Genomic DNA, 17424 nt, shown 5'->3' on the forward strand with positions numbered 1-17424 from the left:
GCCAGGAGCGCCTAGATCTGCAGCTCCCTTCACCGGCCCTCTTTCGTCCGTTGTTCTACTAGGGGGTAGGCGTTCTCCTGCATCACTAATACCTTTGGCAGGTCTTCACTTACACCTATTAGTCTAAACACCCCCTGGGGAATGGGAGAATGACTCCATGCGTCTTATGCACACAGGAAAGGGCTGGGCGCTGGGAGACCACAAGGCTCCAGGGTTCTCGGCTCTCTGTCACCGACGGAGGGTCACACAGGGTTTAGAGGATCCTCTCAAATAAAAAAGCAAAATCGTGTTGATTCCAGCCTCCAGCAGTGGCCACGGAGCCACGCAATGGAATCTTTCCTTCCTAAGCCCCCCTACCTCTAAGCTACAGATGGGGGGAGGCGGGGGGAGGGGTGGACAGGTCCGACACACACTCACGTGCAAATCAAAGCAGCCCCACGTGACCAGGCCGGTGCGGCCACGCCCCCAGCCTGTTGCCATGGCTGCTCCACGTGGCCCAGAGACAGCCCGGGAAACGCACCGCACGCTGGTTCAGCCCCAAATAGCGCCTGGGATAATGAGCAGAGGCCTAAGAATTCTGAAAGCCAAAGGGCCCTCTCTTTTGTGAGGCTGCCCCCAGCTGAAGGCAGACAAAAAAGGCAAGGATAAAATAAAACAGACTTTGTCTTATTAACCTGGCACACACGCCTGGTGATCGGTGGCTTAGCTGGCAAATTGCAAGGACCTCGATGGGAGATTCAAAACTCAACAAGTGGCCGTCGCCATGGAAACAGCTCCAATGAACCCCAAGAATGAACGACCTTGGCCCCGGGGGGAAAATGTCGGAGGAGGATGGATGTCGCCCGGAATCGGCCGTCCCGTGAAGCCGGGCTGGGGAGGAGGTGAAACTGACTGAGCGAGTGCCTGGGCGTCCTGGAGTCACCGCAGGAAGCTTGTCCCCGGGGGTCACAGGATTTAGAAATAGCGGTGCTCTCTCTCCCCTGGCCTGGGGGACCCATGCTGCTTGACTCTCGGCTGGCTCCAGGGCACAGGGGCTCTGGGCCTGTGCCCACTGGGCCTCTGAACACCATGCCCTTTGCAAGGCCCCTGGCACCAGGGCTGGAAACCCCGGAGGCCCGGAAAGCAAAATTCATCTGGGATAGGAAAGCAAATGCAGGCTTTAACCAATGCGACGCTGTGGGCAGTTAAGTATAGGGCTGGCTGTTCTTTCTCTCAGGAAGTGATCAGACCCAAGGTCACATTTTATTTTAAAGAATTTCCCCCCGAAAGAGCCCCATTTGTGAGATAAGGCCAGGCCTGTATGGGGGGGGGGGGGGGCTGGACTTAATGACATCTGCCCTTCCTTCCAGCCTGTGATTCTGTGATAATTGCTGGCAAGTGTAGTGATTTCCAGTACACCATGATTACAAGACACTCTTTAAATGCACAGTGTAGACATTCTAAATAGCACGTTGGGAGACAATTACCCAGACAGAAGATTACACAAATGCACTAACTAACCCAGGAACAGGGTCCTCTTTCAGCGTCAGAGGCAGAGAAGCCATCAGAAAACAGTTCCCACAGCCCCTCCTCCCGGGTGGTTTCAGGAGGCACAAATGTGTTATCTACTTGGGGTCTCTAGTGGATGCCCAGATTTCCTTCTGTCATGTGATGCTCTCATAATAACAAGAAAGCAAGAGTCATCATACTAACAGCAGCCACGATCTAGGCATTATTCTAATTTCTTTTACATCTATCAGTCCATTTAATCATCCCACTTGCTGCCTGAGGTATTCCGATTTTTCAGAGAACTGCGGTTGAGGAAACTGTCCCCTGTCTTGCACTAAGAAGCTTACACTCTGCCTGGGGTTTGAAGCACATCGCCTTTACCTGGGCCTCAGCTGAGGTGGCGTCATAGGGACACAGCCTGGGAGCCAAGGGGATGGGGCTGGAAAAGCCCAATGGTCCCCAAGGGTCTTCTCTCATGGGCCCCCAGAATGGAGTGTGGGACAGAGATGCACCCTTCTCTGGGAACTTTCAGGCGGCCCATGGCTACCATGTGAGGAACTGGAGCTCAGGCCCAGGAGCAACCTGGGCCACTGCACCCCAGGGGAGCAGAGGACTACAGGGCTAAAGCAGAGGGAGCCAGCTGACGCCCTTCTGCAGGCATCATCCTCCACTCTTCTCAGTTCACCCAAAGCATTAGCCGGCTGCCTGCGTTCTCCTGCGATGTGATGTATCCAGACTGCTCTCTGAGGTGACCCCTTTTCTCAAGCAGTCTTGAACCTTTAGGGAAAGCACTGTGGTTAATAAAAGAGAACATCCTGAGCTTGGTTCTCCACCTTTGGAGTTTGAAGGGCCTTCTGATACCCAAGAGTGAGCTTCTGGGCCGTTCACTGGAGCCCGAGGAGAGGAGAACGTGTGTGAATCCTCTGTACGTGGAGACACAGCAGCTCGAGGATGAATGCCATCCCCTAGAGAGATTGGAAGCTCAGAAGCACAGAGGTCTGGTCGGTCGCCATCCTCTCCCAGTCTCCCAGTCCCGCACTTTTCAGGATCACTGAACCTGGGTCCCTTAGATTTACTCCCACATCCTGGCTACAGCTCAACGGAATTCAGAAGCCGGGGCAGATCCAGGGTAAGCAGCTTCTCCAGCTCAAAGGCAACCCACACTGGGAGAATGGAGGAACTAACACGTTCACAGGAAATAGAGCAAAAGGCTCTACATGACTCTTGAAACCGGGGGAATCTGCAGTCCATTCAGAAGATAATACAGCACCATAACGAAGACAGGGAATTTGGAGTCAGACAGACCTGGATTTGACTCCTACCCAAATCTGCAAAGGACTAGCTTCGTGACCTTGGACAAGCTTGTAAAGACTTGGAGCCTGAGTGATCCCATCTGTAATATAAGATCAATAAAATAGATACAAGATAAATAAATAATAAAACAGATACAGGAGTATCTGTGAGGTTGCTTTCAACTGCAAATAATGGAGACCCCTTATGGGTTTAGCCAATACGCAGATTTTTTTTTTTTTTAATCTTACATGACAAAAAAATCCAAAATCAGGGCAGCCTCTAAACCCAGCCCATCGGGACTCTAGTTCAGTTTCTCTGCACATTGGCTTCATCTTCATGCTGGTAATACCATGGCTGCTGCACTTCCAGACACTTTCTAGACAACGGCAACAGGGAAAAGAACAGGGAGCTGTTTCTTCTGATATGTCTTCTTTGAATTGGAAAGTTTCCTTGGAAGCTTCCAGCAGTCCTATCCTCCTATCTCATTGTCCAGACACGCGCCACGTTCAGAGCGGCTGTCTGCCTACAGCCCACCTTTATGCAAATTGGAGAAAGGCAACTCTTCCTCAGACACCATGATGTAGCCTTGGGGGCACCCAGCTGCTTGCTCTTGGCAGTGACTGGTCCATGCTGGCTCTCCTAAAGGTGTTCTCAGTGGAAGGTGCTGGCATGAATTTATGCTCCAGAACTGCCCTGTTCAGTAAAGCAGCCATTATAGCCACCCCGGGCTTTTAAAATTTAATTTAAAACTAATTAAAGTTAAGTACAATTTAAAATTCAGCTCCTCAGTTCTACCAGCCACGTTTCCAGTGTTCAGTAGCTCCCTGTGGCTGATGGCTACTGGATTGGAAAGTGCAGCACGTGTTCATCATCACAGAAAGATCTATGGGACAGAGCTGCCCTATAATTCAGCCAGAAGACCCAGAATCTTCATGCCTGAACGCTCTCATCGGTTAATATATGTCTGCGATGGAACAGTGCCCCTTTAGATCTCTGTGTGGCCCTCAGGCCCATGCGTAGCAGCCCAGACCACGTGACCACGTGCTCGTTCCTAAACCAGTCACGGGCAAGGGAGAGGAGACCCCGAGGACTGGCTTGGCCTTCCATCAACCATGATTCAGCTCTGGTGTCTGAAATGCACCCCTCCCCCAGTGCATGGCCACTCAGAAGAGAGTGGAAATTATAAAGTCCAGCCTGTTCCAGCAAGGGTGTGGGTGGATTTGGGATCTACATATAACTCATAGGTCGTCGTAAGAGTTAAATAAAAATTATACATCCATAGCAGTTTGTATGGTGTCTAGAACCTAATACTTAATGCATTTTCACAATCATAATCATTACTGATTAACAATTATATCTAAACTGTGTTTTGGCCACTGCCAGCACTGAGCTTCTCACGAGAATGCGAGAAAAAAAGCACCCTAGGGTTCTCCCAGTTCCTGCTGCGAACCACAGAGAAACAGAGGACACTTGCCACCTCTTCTCTCCAGCTGGCCTTCCACGAGGGCATTCTCAACAGTGCCTTAGCCATCCAGAGCCCACGTGCCTCCTGAGCATTCTGAGCGGAGGCCAGCTGCCCGGCACAGCAATGTGACACAAAGCCCCGGGTTCTGGCTCAGACGGCCTGGGCTCAGGCAAGCAGGCCCTCCTCCTGGCAGAGGACAAGGCAAATGAACACGCCTGTCACAGCCCCTCCAGGGAGAGAGGGCTGGGATCCCAGAGATGGGACCTGCCAGAGAAATCCTTGCGAGGGCTTTGGGTTTCTTGGGAAATAGTCTCAGTGAGCACAATAGTTGGAGGTCTTTCATCTTCCTCACTCGCTAAAGACTGGGTGTTTAATATTCCAAAGCAGGCCAATTTGTCAAACAAAATAATGAATGTTCGTGGTTAAAAATATCCAGCAACACCAGAACATTTTGACTTCAAAGGCTCTATTCTCTTTCATTATCAAATATTAACAAAATATCAGCACATTAGGATGGAGCCCACAGCTCATTAATGCTGAATATAATTGCATCAGGCTGTCCACATGGGCTTTTCCATGGGGCAGGATCTGTTGCTTATCAAGACCCGCTGTCGGGAATATATTTGCATATGTAGTGAGAGCAAACGCCTAACAGAGTACAAAGTTTACCTCCAAGGTGGTGACCAGCCCTCCCAGCCTCCGTCTCCAGAAATGACTTTCTGCCCCCATTTCTGTTCATCCATGGTCTGTTGACTGGCACAGAGCACATGCTAAAAGGTAGTGAGGGAAATGACTCAAGGTACAGAATTTACATAAGACAAATCTGACTGCTCCTCTATTTGTTTTCAGACTCTCTATGGCTTCCGTGCATGTACTCCATGGAAAGTTACAGTAGGAAAGTTATCGATGTCTGGAACAGGTTAAAATGACTTTCTAGCCATTATTTCAAACTTACCACAACTGTACGTGTATCCCCAAAGCCAAACTCTCTAGAATTCCACTGAATAGTGGCATCATCTGGTGGACATAAGTGATACTGCAACTCCCCCACAAGTTTTTGTCGTCTTTCTGTGAAAAATGTTAATTTTTTAATTGTGCCACATTGCTCAGGAATGATTGTAAGCTACTGAGATCCCCTCTATGCTGCATCTTCAATTAAGCCACACATCTTTAAACTACTACAGCTGTGACAGAGGTTATAGAAGCTTACAGTCTGAGAGAGTCTAAGCCTGCTTTCCATACTTTTTTAGTGGTTTGGTGTATAGATTTTTATCTCATTCCAAAAGGTCATCAACTCCTCAAGGGCAAGTCTTTCAACTCTTACATACCTTATACTTTCTGCTATCTTAGTAGGTTCTCAATAAAAACATGCAAGGACTGAAAACTTTACAAGACCATGTCTATATCAAGGCGAGCAGAATCCTGCAATGACTAAGTGCAGAATTTGGAAGCAAAATACCAGGGGTCTTGTTCCAGATCTTCCATCGGGTAGCTATGTGGCATTGTGTCTCCAAAAGGTGGTTTCTATAGCCATAAATTGGGCACGTTAATCACTCCATCACAGCATTATTTTGAAGCCTAAATGAGGTCATCAGAGCAGAACAGCGGCGTAAATGGTTAAGTCATTGTTAGTTGCTATTAGTGTCCTTTATATCCATCCTCCATGGACAGTTGAGTGCGCATCTTTGCTCTAAGTTGTTGTTATTATATCCATTAGGGTCATCTTACCATAAAATTGAGAGATCAATTCTTCCTTCAAGCCCTGGACCCTGCCAGCCATCTCTCTCCTTGAGAGTGCAAAATGGACAGATCTCCTTTACCTCCCCTCGGACCAAAACAAAAGCACGCCCAGGTACCAGAGACTGAAGGTTTGACTCAGCAGCTGCTCGCTGAAAACAACCTGAGTCATTTATTGATTGGAGGTTTCAAGTGATGGAATGTGACAGCCAGCCAAAGGGGGTGGGGAGCCCCCATGTGGGCTCCTGGACAAGGTTAATAGAAGGGTGGTTTGTGGGAAGGTGGCCCTCCCACTCACCCTTCCAACATGTGCTCTGAACAGACCACACACAGAGCACCATGTTTAAAACTTCATCAGGATGAAGAATCCAAAGAAGCAGGTTTTTTCTTTGAGGGCTGGTCCTGGGAAAGAGGGAATTGATTTTCTCTGAAGGAGAATAAAGACCAAAAGGAGCTTCAGAGAAATAGATTTCATTTCTGTGTAATAGTGCCGGAGGGAGTGGGAGGGAGAGATTCCCAGCCTGGGGGGGCTCCCTCACACTGAGCTGAGCAGAGAGTGAAGCATCACAGGACTCCACAGCCCAGCTCTGCTGACTGTGAGGAGAAGACAATCCCTCCCTATGCCCAACAGCTTAAACCAAGCGTTACTGTGCGGTCCCATGTTCACAATTCTGCAGGCAAACACAAGAAAGACCACCAGGCAGAGATAAGAGCACCCCTCAGAATTCAGACTCTGGTTGTACCCTTGGAGGCTGAGACCAAACAGCTAGGATGCTGCCGAGAGCTGCTCTGCCCAGCCAAGAGGGGGGTGGCCAGGGGAGTCCCCTCTTCTGGGATCAAAGACTCCCTGGGGTGCTTGGGCTACCCACACAGTGATTCACTCCTTCCCCGCCCTCATCAGTACCCCCTTTCCCTCTGCCAGAATGTGCTACCCTCCATAGCAGATGCTGTCAGTCTTCCACACTCCCTCTGCCCACCCTGGCTGTGGAAGGCAGGCTCTATAGCAGCGTCAGTGGTCCTCACCTTCTAATACGTGTGGCCCCATAAGAAACCTGCTTCTAACCAAAGGAATGTGGCAAGGCAGGAAATGTTACTTCCGTGATTAGGTCACAAAATATTCCAACTTCCATTTTGTTAGACGACTCTCTTGTGGCTTTAAAAGCAAGCTGCCATTTTGGAGAGGCTCATCGGGCAAAAAGCTGGGCAGAATCCAGCCAGCAGGTGGCAAGAAGCCAATCGTCTCAGTCCAACAGCCCTGGTGGGCATGAATCCTGCCCACAATCATGTCGGTGGTTTAGAAATGGATTCTTCCCCAGCTGAGCCTTCAGATGAGACCTGTACTCTGGTCCACACATTTACTGCAGCCTTATGAGAGACCAAGAGGCAGAGGGTCTTCAAACTAAGCTGCGTCCTGATTCCTGACTCATAGAAACGACGAGATCATAAATGTGTGTTGTTTTAAACCATTTAACGAATATCCTGGCATCTTGCATCTCTCCACCTGAGGGTATCTCTGACCTCAGACACAGTCCTGCTCTTGACAGACGACACTGAAGGAGCAACCCTCAACCATGGCAGTTGGATCCATTTCCCCAGCTTCCTGACCTTAGACGGGATAATTCCAAATAAACAGTCTCCATGTGTCCCTAGCAGGTTGGGTCCCCGTTGAGAGGCAACTCACTCTCAGTAACATATCCTATATTAGCTCTCTCCCTTTCTTTTCTCATTCCCCAACTCCTTTACTGTGTCTCCTGGGATCCCTCTGACAAAACTACTTACACCCACAGGCCTGTCTGCTTTAAGTTAGAACCTAAACTAACATAAACCTTTTGGCTTACCTCCTTCCTGGGTTTATAAAAATCTAGACTTGGAGCACCTGGGTGGCTCAGTCAGTTAAGCATCTGACTCTTGATTTCGACTCAGGTTATGATCTCAGGGTCGTGGGTTCAAGCCCTGCATCAGGCTCCACACTCAGTGCTGAGGCTGCTTGTTGCTCTCTCTCCCCCTATGCTCCTGTTCCTACCCCTGCTCGCACACTCTCTCAAATACATAAAATCCTTAAGAAAAAATTTAAAAAACAAAACACCACAGGCCCCAGCCTACAGAGTGTCTGTGAGCAGCTTTCCAAGTCCTGACCTTAAGACCTGCACCCACTTTCTAGAATTTTCCACCGCTCCCTCAGGGAAGCCTTTTCTCACCAAAACTGAGCTGCAAGGAGTTTGGAGGCATGTCAGCAAAACTTAACTATCCATGTGCTGCAGGTACATGGCCCAGGGCCAATGTCCCTATTAGTTCACACAAATCTGAGTTCAAAACCAATCTGTCTACACTAAGCAGAATAAGCCCTACCTTTTTCTCATTTTTCTTCCAGTTCTGCTCATTCGATGATTTATTCAGCTGGGCATGTGTTCCACAGGCATCATGGAGGACCTCAGCACTGGGCGCCCAGCATCATTTCTGGATCCTTCTTTATATCTCACAAGCTGACTCCACGCATCTCAAAGTCTGCGGGAGGGAGGAGGAGGAGAGGGTGGGACCCACTGTCATCCATTCAGACATCTCATGAACCATTACAATGTCAGGCCCTGTCAGTCTCCACCTCCCTGCCTATCTCTTGCAACAGTGTCTCTGCCCCGACTAATGAATCAGCCTCTGATACTTACTTGAGTGCTGACAAATCCTTCTGGGCTCTCCTCAGTGCAAGATTCTCAACTACTCTCATTCTCTTCCTACTTGGACTTGTCACTGAGATCATCTTTTCCCACTGGCAGGTGGGAAGGTATTCTGGTGGTCACCAAATGTCTCATTCTCAGGGCCTCTCTCAAAGGCAGACTTGCTGAATTGGCGCCTTTCTTCTGGGAAATTGAGTCCTTCTTGAACTCTACGTTATCTGCTTATTGCCTCTGACCCTCATTTGGCAATTACACCCCCTCCTCCTTCAGACCGTTACTGCATGTGGTTTGTCACACGGCCCTACCAGGATGTGAGCACCTGTAGGGCAAGAACCAGGCAGCACCATACATTTCCTCTGAACTTCCAGAGCCCTGGCCTGAGGTCCTGAGTACATCCCACACACAAGGCGTATCCCATCTTCCAGTAGATGTTCAGTGCCTAGAGGGCAGGGCCTGCCTCTATCTTTACAGACCTCACTTAGTGATTAAAACTCAAGAAAAATCACAAGCTGATCTCAACCCTCCAGGGACAGATAGCACTATTGGTTGGGAGGCTGGAGACATACTCAAACTGAACTTGCCTCTTACACCCTCAGCTCCCAGTTGTTGAATTGGTTTTCAGAGAAAAACTATGGAGCACAAAACCCCGTCATCGTAAGTGTAAAAAAGGGGGAAACAATTATAGGCAGGCTGCGCACAAGTTTTCAGATACCACCTCATTTAATGGCACAGTATCTTGTAAGAGAAGAATTACTGCTCCAGCTTTACAGAGGAGGTAAAAACACAGTTAATCAAGGGTAGGTGCAGAATTTAAGCCCTGATCTTTCAGATGAAAAAGCTGATGCTTTTTCTGTGGCCCTGTGTAGCCAATATCTGTCCCAGCACGGTGGGACTGGTAGTGGAGATGAAAAGGTAAGACACACACACACAGAGAACAATCAAGGAACAAGAAGGTATTATTGATAGAGGTTCAATAAAACCAGATGCTACCTTGGCCATTAGGGCAAGTGAAAAGAGTTAGACCCCCTAAAGAAAGCAACCTTGAACTGGGTCTTTCAAAAATGACCTCCGTAAAATCAGTGGACATGACCTTAAAGATGGTCCAGGCAGACTGTGTTACCACAGAAAGGCTCTGAGCCTCGTGTTCAGAGGGACAGTTCACTGGGACTCAAAAAGAAGGCAAGAGGCAGCGGATGACGGTCCATGATAATAAAAGAAGGTAATGGTTATTGAGCGCTGAGTAGCACCAGGCACTACTTCCGTGGTTTATCCCACTTATCCACACGGAATTATTGATCCTGTCACTATTCCCATTTGACCTACCAGGAAACTGAAGCTTAGCAAGGTTAAGTCTATGCCCAAAGACACACAGCAAGTGAGTTATAAATAAATCCTCGTATCCATTGATTGAAAAGTAGCCTGAGAGTGGGGCACCTGGCTGGCTCAATCGGCGAGTGGGCAATGCTTGATTTGGGGGTCATGAGTTCAAGCCCCACCTTGGGTGTAGAGATTACTTAAATAAATAAAACTTAAAAAAAAAAAAATTAGCCTGAGAGGAATGAGGCCTCCTCTAAAGAGATGGGCTTTGACGTCAGACGGCCTGGGTGTATTCCCAGCCTCTGTACCCTCAATAGTGGAATGTCCTTGTGCAAGGCACTTCTCCAGGGCTGCCTTCTCATTTGCAACAGGGGAATAATTCAAGTACCTACTCACTGGATTGTCATCTGCATTAAATGACAAAAGGCACAACTTTGAGGGCTTAGCCACGTTGGACAGGTAGTAAGTACTCTGTAAATTTTAGCCGTTGTGATTATTAAGAACATCTGGGTGATGATCTTCCCCTGAGGGGAAGAACCCCTGAGGAGTCAGGGGGCTCCTGGACCCCACAGAAAATTCTGGTGGGTTGACCAGAACACGTGGTCTGGAGTGTGTGGGACTGGTCAGCGGGTCCCAACAGACTCTCTACAGTCAACTAGTCTGATGAAGCTGTGGGCTTGGACTGCTGTCGGAGAGAGGGCCTTAACTGGGAGGGCCAAGAGGACTTCTCGAGTTTCTTCTGGGCAGTGCTCCACGGAGGGACCCAGGCTGGTATCCTCCTCTAGTGGAGATGTTCCTCTCTTGGCTGTTTCATGTATTAGGGGTCTATGTGAGAACGTAATTGAGTAGGAGATTCTGCTAAGAAGAAGGCATAGGAGGAGGCCAGGAGGGAGGGAGAAAGGAAGTTTGAGAACCTCTGAGAGTACAACACCCCTCCTCCTTTTTACAGATTTGGGGATCTGAAGCCCAGAGCAGTTAGGTGATGGGCCAGAGTTCCTCAGCCATGTAGTCCTTAGAGGGCGGGGATCAAACACTCGGGCCTCTCCAGAGGGCAGGGGCCTTTCCACCACACGCAGCTGCTTCCGACCCGGCCTCCTCCAGGGGGCGCTATTCCCATTGTATTTCATTTGAACGGCCTCTCCCTGGGGTCAGGGGACTCCTGGACCCGACAGTGAGAACACGCAACGTCCCAGGGGCGTTCGGGAACATCGCGGCAGTGATAAGAATGTCCTCCGCGTGTACTTGCCTGAGTGTTCATGTCCGAGGACGGCAGGCGTTCTTGTCAAGGCCGGAGAGTTAATATTCCGAATATTCCATTCAGTCTCACACCTTCAGGCTATGGTAGCAAAAAGCCTCCACAGGCAGAAAGGAAAGGAATCAGCATGACTGTGTCCCAATAAAACTTTATTTATGGACACTGAAGTTGAATTTCATTTAAGGTTCACATGTCCCAAAATGTTCTTTTTAAATTTTTTTCAACAGTTTAAAGATGTAAAAACCATTCTTGGCTTGTAGGCTATATGGCAACCATCTGTATCTGGCTCGTGGGCTATGCTATCACCAAGCCGCAGTTCATAGGATTTGTTCATAATCCTGTCTCTCCTGAGCCTTTTAAGAGTTATGAAGAGACTGGAGGGCAAATATAAAATGTACTTTCTGCAAACATATGCAGACCAAAAAAATCAGAGAGGTTAATTTTACACCATAGTGCCCAACCTCTAAAACACCCTGCCTCTCTGGAAAAGTCAGGAAAACCCCTAAAGACTCCAGAAGAAGCCAGTTTTGAATTAACCTTTTGAAATAAGATGCTTAAGCCTGCCTAGTACCAAAGCAGATCTTGCAAGTTCTCATGGGCCGGGTTTGTTCCAGACCAAGTATAATCCAAGTGTAATCCCCACAATGACTGGTACTAACTACAGATCATTCTACTGTCTTCCTAGTTTGCTGGTCCCAAAATGTTTTTCTTTCTGACAAGTAAATTATCTTATTTTCCAGGAATACTTGCAGAGGTTCAACAATCCAAAGGCACAGTAAAAATAGCAAAAATAAATAAATAAATAAATAAAAACGAAAGTCTCCCTCCTTCTACCAAGGTCTGTTCTTACCCGTTCACATGGACGGGATTCACGACATGTAATCCCAAGTGTTGCTCCCTCAGCAAGCTGGCACCAGCCTGAGCTCCAGAACACATGGGCAGGAGGCACACGACTGACTCTTCCAGATGTGCAGTTCTTGCCTCTATGTATAAAATTGATCCCCCACACACTCTCATAAACACCACACCACAGAGATCAAGAGTTCAGAGTTCAGCTTACAGCACAGCCAAGGCACTAGAAAAACAAAACAAACCTAAGCCCATACAGAAGTGGAGCACGATGACCGGGGAAGAAGATTCTAGAATTTCCAGCCTGGAGAAGTGCCGGGACAGATAAGACTGGGAGGGGGGGTGGTGCTGGAAAGAGAAACAGACAATTGGTAGGACGCAATGGATGGTGAACTGGGGTCTTCCAGAATCAATTAAAAAGCCCAAACTTGAAGAGGAAAGAAATGATATGAAGAAAGCAGACAAATGCATTTCAGTCAAACAAGTATTATATATAATTCTTACTATTAACATATTGTCATCTTATTATTAATATTTTATGTATTATAATATAAATTATATTATATATCTTATTAATTATTAATAATTAATCTTATTATTAATATATAATCCTGTATAGAATGATAGAGAAAGAGGCTGAAACATCCAGGAGAAATGTCTAGTTCTGGAAACAGTATTCTAGAAGTGACCCGAAGGGAGCCTGACCCACAGGGATGGCCAAAGTCAGAGAGAAGGCAAGTACAAGTGCTCTTCCAAAGGAGGGTTGGGGAGGCCTGAGATTTCCCGGACCTGGAGGACTGAGCAGAGTCCACAGGGACTCCCAAGGATCCAGACTGGGTGAGTGCACGGAGCTGAGCAGAAACAGACTATTTCTTCCTCATATGAATAATCAATCTGTCCACAACGACCGTAAAAACTATTAATGTAGTAAGCCTCCAGAACAAAATCCCAAGCACTCAAGCTCATTACATGCCCTTTTTCTTTTTTTTAACAGACTTAGTTTTTTAGAGCAGCCTTAGGTCCACAGCAAAACTGAGCAGAAAGTACTGACTCTCCTACAGACCCCCACCCCCACACACACACCATCCCCCACTATCAACATCCCCCACCAGAGCAGTGCACTTGTTACAATCTCTGCATCTCCATCAACGCATCACTATCACCCAATGTCCACAGCTGACATTAGGATTTGCTCTTGGCGTTGTACTTTCTATGGGTCTGACAAATGTCTAATGACATGTACCCCCTGCATTCATGGTACCAGCCATTATCATTTCCTCCTGTGCCTCCTCCTCCGCCCCCCTCCCGCCCCGCCGCCCCAGCAATGACCGGTACTAACTACAGATCATTCTACTGTCTTCCTAGTTTTGCTGGCCCCAAAATGTTTTTCTTTCTGACAAAGAAATGATCTTATTTTCCAGGAATACTTGCAGAGGTTCAACAATCCAAAAGCACAGTAAAAATAGCATAAATAAATAAATAAAAACAAAAGTCTCCCTCCTTCTACCAAGGTCTGTTCCTACCCGTTCACATGGACACAAAGGTGTGCGTGACCTTGGAGGGGAGACTTAAAAAGGAGGTGCTATCCAGACAATTAAGTAAGTGAAGGGGTCAGTAACTGTCCACAACAGTTAGAAAAAGAATTCCAGTGACAAGTCAGACCAGAATGTGGAGAATCAGGAGCCTCTGCTCAGCTGACGGCTGGGAACAGAGAGTGGTGAGCGCAAGGGCAGAGATCCAAGTTTGGGGGCATTCTTTCTTTCATTACAGTCATTTCTCAGATCCTACTTTGAGGGAGGCCCTGTGGGGAGCACCACTGGCCTAAGGAAAGGTGCAGACAAAACAGTCCTGGTCAAGACGCTGCCGGAAATGTAAGTATTCAGGCCTCACAGAACGAAGTCAAGGTGAGAGCCAGAGCTGACGGGGATGCTTGGTCTTCTCCCCCGGATCTAGGAAAAGGGAGACAAAGACAAAGCTAGGGACTCTGGCAACGAGAGGCCTTGGTGAGAGCGATTTCGGCCCAGGGCCTGGGAAGCAGAACCAGATATTGAATTGATAGGCAATACATAGTGAAGAAACGGAGGCTGGGGGGAAAACACATTTTATGACAGGTCGTAACCCTTTATCCAAGACCTTTGAAGTCCGATTTCAGAATTCAGACCGTTTGGGATTTGAGAAAGGAAATACAGCACACACACTGCATCCGATTAGATGCAACGCACCCAGCAGAGTGGAGGGTAAGACCCCGTCATCAGACATGCTAATACGGCTGCAGTGAATCATACAAACACTCACACTGTGGGAGAAAGTTCAAGATCATAACGTCTCAGCTCCATCTTCCAGTCTTCCCGGTTTTCAGAGCTGTTTGGTTTTCGGGGGCCGCTGGGGCAGAATGGGCTCATTTTTGCCCTGGAATAAAATCATATCCTGCCACAAACAGTGACGGTCCCCCAGTGTGTTTCACACAGGCTTTCTTTCTTTCTGCTGGACTATGTAAGCGGCTTGACCACAGAAGTCCCACCTGATTATCTCCGGGTCCTCAGCGTAGGGCACAGGACCTGGCACGGGGTCCATGCCCGGGGACTTTAGCTGCACTGATGTTTCACTACTTCTAAGAAGTCCCCTCTGCAGGCCTGATCACTGTCTTGACTTGGCTTTTCCGAGCCCAACCTCCAGCCCCTGTCCCCCAAACTCCAGACTTGCTCCTCTATTGATATGCGACTGGCACATCCCATTTCTCTTCTTAAATCCAAACTCAATAGCCATCTGTTTGTTCTGGTATTCTAGCACTAATTGCCATTCCTGATTTTGTTTGATATGTTTGACCTGGTATTTTAGAACTAACTCTTAATTGTGTTTTTATTTAATATGGATAGCACATATAAAGTAGAGCATAAGGAGTGCTATATAAATGCAAATTTTATTGTATTTCACAAAGACCTCAGAGACTTGCCAAACTTGGTTCTTCTCGGAAGAAGTTTCCCTCTCAAGGGCTTAGGGAGATTTCCTGTCTTTCTCTCTCCCTCTTTCTCGCTCTCTCTCCCTCTCTCTCTCTCTCTCTCTCTTTCCCTCTCTCTCTCTGTCTCTCACCTTCCTCAAAGCTGGGTAAATAAAGAGACTGAACACCAATCACATACAAACCAACATCTGACCAACACTAAAGGCTTTAAGATTCTCCTGAGTCTGGCGTAAAATTAACAAATCTCACATTGGGTTATAACATTTCTTACCCTCACTTTTGTGAACTGACTTTAAGAAGTCCCGTCCTAAATGGGTCACTGTGACCTTATTTAAAGTCTAAGTTTGCCACGTGAAAAGGGCTATTTTAATTTTCTGCTTCTTGAAGAGTAGATTCATCGTCACAAAAACGTGCCATTAACCAGTAGATAATTGGTACAGCTTGCATGGTTCCCCTGAAATTCTTCGAGACAAGCTATTCCACTTCTAAATTGTCTGAACTTATTATTTTAATGAGATTTCAGATCCTGCAAGAATTGAGGAGGGCAGCCACCGGCACAGAGGAGAGTAACTCTTGCCACTTGTGAAAAATCCCATTCAGGGGCCACAGATTCATCATGTTTGCCCTCCATGCTCTCAGCAGCCAAGTGGTATAAGGGTTTAGTGCTCAGGTCAAGGTCTTAATTTTGAACTTCTCGCCCTGATCCATTCCTCAGGCCACATTCCATGCAGCTCTCATGCCTTCTGGCTTTTTACATCATGGCCTATTTTTCCATCTTTGGTTTCCCCCTCCCTTTAGACTTGGCCCTCAGATTATCTTCCTAGCAATGACCTTGGCTCTCTCGGCCTATCTACGACTGGGTGAATGAATGGGTTTTATTTTCTGTTCTCTCTTAGTCACTGATTCCATCCCAGTGCGTTCTTGAAAGGGTCCAGTGGGTTATACATGTCTCCAATGTGAACAGCATACTTGGTTTTCATCACTGACAACAGAAAATACTTGCCATTTCAGGAATCTCCATATCTTCAATGGTTTATTTAATAACATTCTTTGTAACCCAGAGCTGGTCATGGAAAATTACTAACATTCTCTGTTTGTGGGGTGTGGCCAAGCCAATGAAATGCTACCAATATTATCATGAAGTCTCCATTAATATTATGTCTGAAGAGAACGGCCATATAAGAAAGCAACCCTTTTATTTCAAGTGATCTCGCAGGTGTCACCATGAGGCTGAATATACCCTTATTACAACCGGCCTTTAGAAAACCAGATGTAAACCATAGCTATATGGATTATAACAATCATATGGGAACCGAAAATTCTCTCTTTGTTCACACTGGGGTGAAGGTAGCAGTAATGACAAGTATGACCAAGAAAAGGGTGGTGGGGGTGCAGAAGGTAAGGACTAGAGGAACACTGGAAGTGGAAACCAGCAAAGGGTCAAGATCTGAGTCATTAAGGTGAAAATCTGAACAGGATTCTATGATGAGACATCAAGGCCTGGTAAGGGTTCTAGAAGCTGCAGAGCCACAACCATAACAGACAAGCAAGCCTGACATCCAGAAAATCATGAAGAAGACCAGAAAGTCATGTCAAGGTCGGGAATCCAGGAAGTCAAGAGATCTCTGTGGAGAGCAATGGAAGCTAAGGGCCTTGGTTAAGATGCAGATAGAGCCTACCTTCATACCTATATACTCATAATGATGCTTGGCCAAGCTGCTAATCTCTCTGAACTCAGTTTTCTCACCTGGAAACAAGGAATTCTCACAGTAGCATGTGTCCCCGGATGGTGTGTGAATAAAACGGGTTTGTGCATATGGAGTGCCTGGCCGAGTACCCGGCACCTAGAAGCCACTAAATACGGGGTGACCAACATGACACCAGTCCTCCAGGGGGTGAAGCAGTATCAAGTCATGAAAACCATTGCCATCTGATTTTCTTTTATGTTTTATGATAGAAAGGCAATCGGACCTGTTGATTGGACCGATTGATCCTGAACCTGAAAGAATGAATAGGAAAGGAACTGCCCCTTGGTTGAATGAGGGCCTTGTAGCTATAAGGGAATCCTATCACCTGCCCGAAGCCGGGTGTGAGAAGAACAATTCTATTCATGGACCACTGTCTCGAAGACAAGCGTGCAGCTCATTCCTTCAGCTAAATGGTCTCCATTTTACATTGATGCAAGCCCAGACCACCGGCAACCCAAATCAAATGCCTTATGTTCTCAAATTCGTTTTTCTGAACTGCACCCCAGAATCGTCATGCCCTTCTTCACTTAAAGGGATGCTTAGCAGCAGCTCTAAGAAGCTAGCTGTTGAAAATATGATGCTCTATCTTATCCCGTATACCACATAATGCCTCAGGACCTTTAGGAAGATAATCAAAGCCT

Source organism: Mustela nivalis, assembly GCF_964662115.1.
Source record: "Mustela nivalis genome assembly, chromosome: 7".
In the NCBI taxonomy this organism is placed as follows: Eukaryota; Metazoa; Chordata; class Mammalia; order Carnivora; family Mustelidae; genus Mustela; species Mustela nivalis.